The following is a 6,232-nucleotide window of genomic DNA, read 5'->3' on the forward strand; positions in this document are numbered from 1 at the left end:
ATTTTTATGAGTAAAAGCAAGATTGATTCTTAATACATCTAATACTCTTTTTCTTTTTCTTGCTTGTGTAGTTTGAATGTCGATCTTTGTGCTTATGAAGTGGCTTGACCTGGTTTCATAAACTCTTACTTTTCTGGTCTTGTCAGTTTTTAAATAACATCAAAGCAACAAAATCTCCCTAAGGAATCTAGGAAAAAAAGGCATGCATCATGGTCTTACTTCAAAATTAATTCCTGGGGCATTGTTTCAGCTTCAAAAAAAAAAAAAAAAGAAGAAGGAAAAGAAACAGCAATTCTCTTGTTTAAAAAAGATATCTTGCATATTCAGAGGACATGCTTCTAAAAATGGTCCTGAATGAAGGAAATAAACTGTATTTGACAGTTAACCACTTTAAAGGTTTTCTCTCTGTGGTGCTATTTCAAGTGTTTTGGGAGGAAACTCAATTAAATGTTAGTTTATATTTAACACTTTGCATCTGTCAGAGTTCAGTCAGAGAAGCATGGCTACTGTGTATGAAGGGAATAAGCAACTTGGGAGAGGAGTGAGATATTGCATAGATGGGAGAAGCAGCTGGAAAGTGAATGGCGAATTGAAGGAAGGAAGGGTCGCTAGCCCATTCACCTGGAAAGCCAGTGCAGGTGAATAAATCTACTTCTAGAAAATCTAAGGAGTCATGTCTACCAGATGCTGAAGGGGAGTGACAAAAGCTGAGCTCCTGCTGAGGTCTTTGAACTTGTTGCTTCTATATGGTCTGCCTCTGAGGCTCCTCCGCCAAGCATCTAATATGAGCCTTGGGCCCCTGCTGACCAGCAGGAGGGAGAGACACAGATAGGAAAGGTCCCACTGGGTGCCTCTGCATTGCAGCTGACCACAAAGACCCTAGAAGGATAATGACTCCTTTTCCTCTTTCGTAGACGGCAACTTCAGCATTCACCTTGGTCCAGCGTTTAACATACCATCAGAGGCTGTCCTACAACACAGCCCCTAACAAAACTAGGCTGTCCTGAACCCCTGGTGATAGAATTGTTCCCAAGAAGGTCAGGAAAGCACCAAAATCTGCATGTGACGTGTGCCCAGGCCGACTTCATGGAGTTCATGCTGAGACCTAAGTTTCTAGTGAGGTTGTCTAAAATGAAAACATGTCAGCAGGGCCTATGGTGGGCCCATCTGTGTGAAATGTGTCTGTGCCAGGATCAAGCGTGTTTTTGTTATTGAAGAGCAGAAAATTGTTTTGACAGTATTGAAGGTACAAGCACACAGAAAGCCAAATAAAATTTTCAAATGCTTTTTTGAGTAATAAAAGCTGAAGAAGAAGAAGAAGAAGAAGAAGAAGAAGAAGAAGAAGAAGAAGAAGAAGGAGAAGGAGAAGGAGAAGGAGAAGGAGAAGGAGAAGGAGAAGGAGAAGGAGAAGGAGAAGGAGAAGGAGAAGGAGAAGGAGAAGGAGAGGGAAAAGGAGGAAGAGGAGAAGGAGGAGGAGGAGGAGGAGGAGGAGGAGGAGGAGGAGGAGGAGGAGGAGAAGAAGAAGAAGAAGAAGAAGAAAAAGAAAAAGAAGAAGAAGAAGAAGAAGAAGAAGAAGAAGAAGAAGAAGAAGAAAAAGAAGAAGAAGAAGAAGAAGAAGAAGAAGAAGAAGAAGAAGAAGAAGAAGAAGAAGAAGAAGAAGAAGAAGGATTGCTGCTTCACTTCCACCTTCCAAATCTTACCCAAATTCATCTGTTGGCCAACTGTAACCTAGAAGCCCAAGGGAAAGTGGGTCCAAGGAAACATGGTCCTCACTCAAACTCGTTAAAATAGGACTTCCAGTATGTTCCTCTCTATCACTCCCTAGTGTTTGTTGACTAGAGAGTGTACCCATGAGGGGCTGTAACCACAGGCATTGCTGTGGGTTGACTGGAATGGCATAAGAGAAGTGGAACTTGTGAATAGTTTTAGAGACAAAAGTAAATTGCACAGGTTAGTTTGGCTCAGTAGTTTAGAGCATCAGCCCATACAACCAAAGGTTGCTGCTTCAATTCCTGGTCCGGGCACATATTCAGCTTGCAGGTTCCACCCTCAGTTGGAGTATGTGTGGGGGTAACCAATCACTCCTTCTCCTTCTCCTTCTCCTTCTCCTTCTCCTTCTCCTTCTCCTTCTCCTTCTCCTTCTCCTTCTCCTTCCTTCTCCTTCTCCTTCTCCTTCTCCTTCTCCTTCTCCTTCTCCTTCTCCTTCTCCTTCTCCTTCTCCTTCTTCTTCTTCTTCTTCTCTCTCAAAGAAAAAAAAATAAATAGAAAAAAAATAAATTTAATCCAAATATTTTAAGATTATGAGTAATCCCATGATAAAACTTACATTTTGCCACTTTCTGTGTGACATTGCATTAATCTCAGTTTTTTTTCTTTTGTAAGATGGACTTTACATTGTAACTAGCGGTCTTAGCATGGATTTTCTGGTTGCAGATCCTGAAGTGAGCTTTTGTGCAAAAAAATGATGTATTAGACAGTATTCTCAGGAAAGGAATGGAAATAGACACAAATGAGCTATCAATTCAGTCCCACAGGGGGCTCTGATGAAAATGGAGGTTTCACATCTGTGTTGACTCAACCAGGGGACCAGACAAGTGGAGAATTTACACTCTGCACTGTCAATCATGGGGTAAGGCTACCTTGGGGGAATGTCCCAGGAACTCACCTCTTCATATGCACAGGCAAAGCAGTCTGGCAGCACGAGGGAAGCTCTATCACAAAGCAACACAGGCATTAGCCGTGGGTAGTAAATCGCAGGGAAGCCACTGTGTAAGAAAATGGTAAGAGAACCAGAGGGAATATGCTTTGAGCCCTTGACAGCTACTACAATACTTTGAAAGGTTTTTGTGCAGCTTTCCCCTCCTTTTTATTGAATTGATTTGGGTGACACTGTTAAAATTATAATGTTTCAGGCGCACAATTCCACAACACATCATCTGTACACTATATGGTGCGTGTTCATCACCCCAAGTCAAGTCTCCTTCCATCACGATCTGTGCAGCCTTAATAAGAATATATCTTTAAAATGCCTAGAAAGTTAACTGACACAAAGTAGACATCCAATACCATGTAAACAGCAGTAGCAGCAGGAGTAGAGGCACTGCTGAGAGGAGAGCGTTTGCAATAAACCATCCCGTGTAAGACAAGGAAAACATCAGTGCAGCGACAGACTGGCTTCAGTAAGAAAGGGGAGTGGTTTGGTAAAGCTATGCATACCCAGGGAAACCATGACACCCCTGGGGCAAAATTCATGCCCACCTTATAAGCTATTAAAATGCATTGTAAAGCTATTGTAATTTAGACAGTTTAGCGTTATCATGGTGGCTGATAGTTAAATGCAACACAACACATTAAAAAACAGACCGGAGAATATGTAGTGATGAATCACATGATAAATGAGGCACTTTAACCTAATGAAGAAAGGATGTATGTAATAGATGATGTTGAGATTACTGGCAATCCCTTTGCAGGTGGAAATTAAATTTTGAATTTTATCTCACACAATGTATGGAAATAAATCCCAAATGCAATTATGATAAAGGTGTTTAAACATTAAAACAAAATATACGAATCTTGTGATAAGGTCTTCCAGAGTTTAACGTAAAAACAGATGCCATCGTCAAAATTTATGGCAGATTTGACAGCTAATTTCAAAGGACAAAATAACATATTGAGATAAAATATTTGAAGTATATGTGGCAGAAGGAGGATTAATATCCAATAGGCATAATACATTCACAGTAAGAAAATGAGAAAAAAATTAATAGATGAGAAACAGAGATTTATAATACACATAAAAATAAACAACACATTAATACACATATGCAGTGCTCAAACTGTAGTAGTATTGAAAAAAATATGAGATATAATATGTCCACCCATCAGATGAGCAAAATAATAAGAAAGCTGGCTAAGATATTGTAGGTAGAAAATAGATACTCTCACACACTCTTAGTGAGACTGAAATTGGTTTGGGATTTGGGGAGACAATTTGTTATTGTTTATTAAAATGTAGAGAAGTATAATCATCAGTTCCACATGTAGGTATATATCCTAGAAGTACACACATAGCTGTACAAAGAAGTGCATATAGAGATATTTTATTGCAGCATTATGTTTAGTAATGAGATTTGAAAATAATCTAAATATCCATTTTTTTAAATTGGAAAATCCATATGAAGGAATATAATGCAGTAGTTAATGTACCAAACAAATTTCTTCATGCTCTTATATAAAATGCTCTCCAAAACATACTATTAAGTATAAATAGCAACTTTTTAAAATGTTAAGTACAAAATTATTTATTAAGACATAATAAATTTGTTGACATACGTAGAAACATATCTTCTGCTCAAAGCACTCAGCAAACTGTTACTGTTTAGAGAAAAACAACAACAACAACCTAGGATCTCAGTAATTTTGCTGATTTGTGACTTATGGTAGAATTTGATAAATAATGGATATTGGTTCAAATCTGGAAGCCAAATAATGTTTGGCCACCACATGTTTAATTTGTTTAATTTGAGTGATTACTAAATGAAACTACGAGAGTCACATAAGAAATCAGAATTGCAGCCTCTCTTTTAAAAATAAGATTTGGCAACAGTAGGTAGGGATTCTGCCAGGCAGGTCATACCTTCAAGCCCATCAACATACCTATTGACCCTTCTACTGACTTTATCTACCTGGAAATTGTAGGTTTGGGGTTTTTGTTTCTTAGGCTATTTTCACAATCACTATCCTATATAATAAAATCCTAATATGCAAATCAGCCAAAAGCAGAATGATGGGTCACTATGACACTCATTGACCACTGTGGGAAGATGCTCAACACAAGAGCTGCCCCCTGGTGCTCAGTGCACTCCCACAGGGGGAGCATTGCTCAGCCAGAAGCTGGGCTCATGGCTGGCAGCTGGTGAGGGCAGCAGTGATGGCTGGAGCCTCTCTCACCTCTGTGGCAGCACTAAGGACCCCTCAGGGGTCTTGGACTGCAAGAGGTCAAAGGCCGGGCTGAGGGACCCCCCCCCCCCCCACACACACACCCAGTGCACGAATGTTGTGCACTGGGCCTCTAGTATTAAATATCTAAAATTCTTGACACCTTTCTTTGGATTACGATATACAACTAGAACCAATGATACATCTGCAACATGATGAAGTAAGCTTGTCCGAGTGCTCCCTAAAGGATGTGTTCTCTTTTAGGTATAATAATGACCGCCGTGCCCATCACAATGCACAAGACACATCATGGAGTGTCAATGAGAGAGAGAATGAATGAATAAATAGTCCCCCACTTATTCGAGTTTCACTTTCCTTGATTTCAGTTACCTATGGTTAACTGTGATTCAAAGACATTAAATGAAAAATTCCAGAAATAAGCAATTCACAAGTTTTAATTTGCATGCAATTGTGAGTGGCATGATGAAATCTCATTCTGCCTGGCCCAGGAAATGAATTATCCCTCTGACAAGCATCTTCATACTCTATACACTCCCCACCTGTTTGTCACTAGTATTCGTGTGCAGTTCATTAGACTGACTGCCATGGTATTGCAGTGCTTATATTCAAGTAACCCTTATTTTACTTAATGCCACATTAACATAACTTTTATTATAGTACGTTGTTATAATTGCTCTATTTTTAGTTATTGTTATCTCTTATTGTGCCTAATTAATAAATTAAACTTTATTCTAGGTATGTATGTATAGGAAAAAACATTGTATATATAGGGTTTGGTGGTATTGGTGGTTTCTTGGAGCACATCCCCCTTGGAGAAGAGGGGGCTACAGTAAATGAAGTCAGTGTCTGTGGAACAGAATAAAGGCAATGAGTTATGTTTGAACACTCTACAACAGCTGAAGTTTTAAGAGGAAGTTAAATGTGATTAATCTTCCTTAGCTCTCAGCATGGCAACAGAAGTACCTTCAGACTAGCTTCTTAGAAAATTGTGAGTTGCTTGGCTTTTGATGTAGATCAGAACTAATTTGGTAGAACCATAAAAGTGAAAGCTATTACTTAGGTAATTGGGTTAAATCTAAATGATTAGGGGAAAAACCCAACTCCATCATTTGTGTTTTCAAAGATAAAGAGTTTGTCTTTTCTTATTGTGGGAAATCTTTAGGTTTAACTTGAGAAGTAAATAAATTCTAAATAAAGCAGTGGACTAACATTCTTCAGTCTCAATGGACTCTTCAGGTAAGTTGAACACCCTGACAATAGAGTGTTTCCCTTG

At 39.0% G+C, this 6,232-nt stretch overlaps 1 pseudogene; it reads left to right on the forward strand.

The window, feature by feature from the left end:
- The first annotated feature begins 499 nt into the window (after positions 1-499).
- Positions 500-1,297, forward strand: LOC139015806 (large ribosomal subunit protein eL34-like; annotated as a pseudogene).
- Positions 1,298-6,232: the final 4,935 nt, after the last annotated feature.

This window comes from Myotis yumanensis, unplaced genomic scaffold (genome assembly GCF_028538775.1).
Source record: "Myotis yumanensis isolate MYYU_CA2020_CCGP unplaced genomic scaffold, mMyoYum1.0.hap1 SCAF_8, whole genome shotgun sequence".
Taxonomy (NCBI): domain Eukaryota; kingdom Metazoa; phylum Chordata; class Mammalia; order Chiroptera; family Vespertilionidae; genus Myotis; species Myotis yumanensis.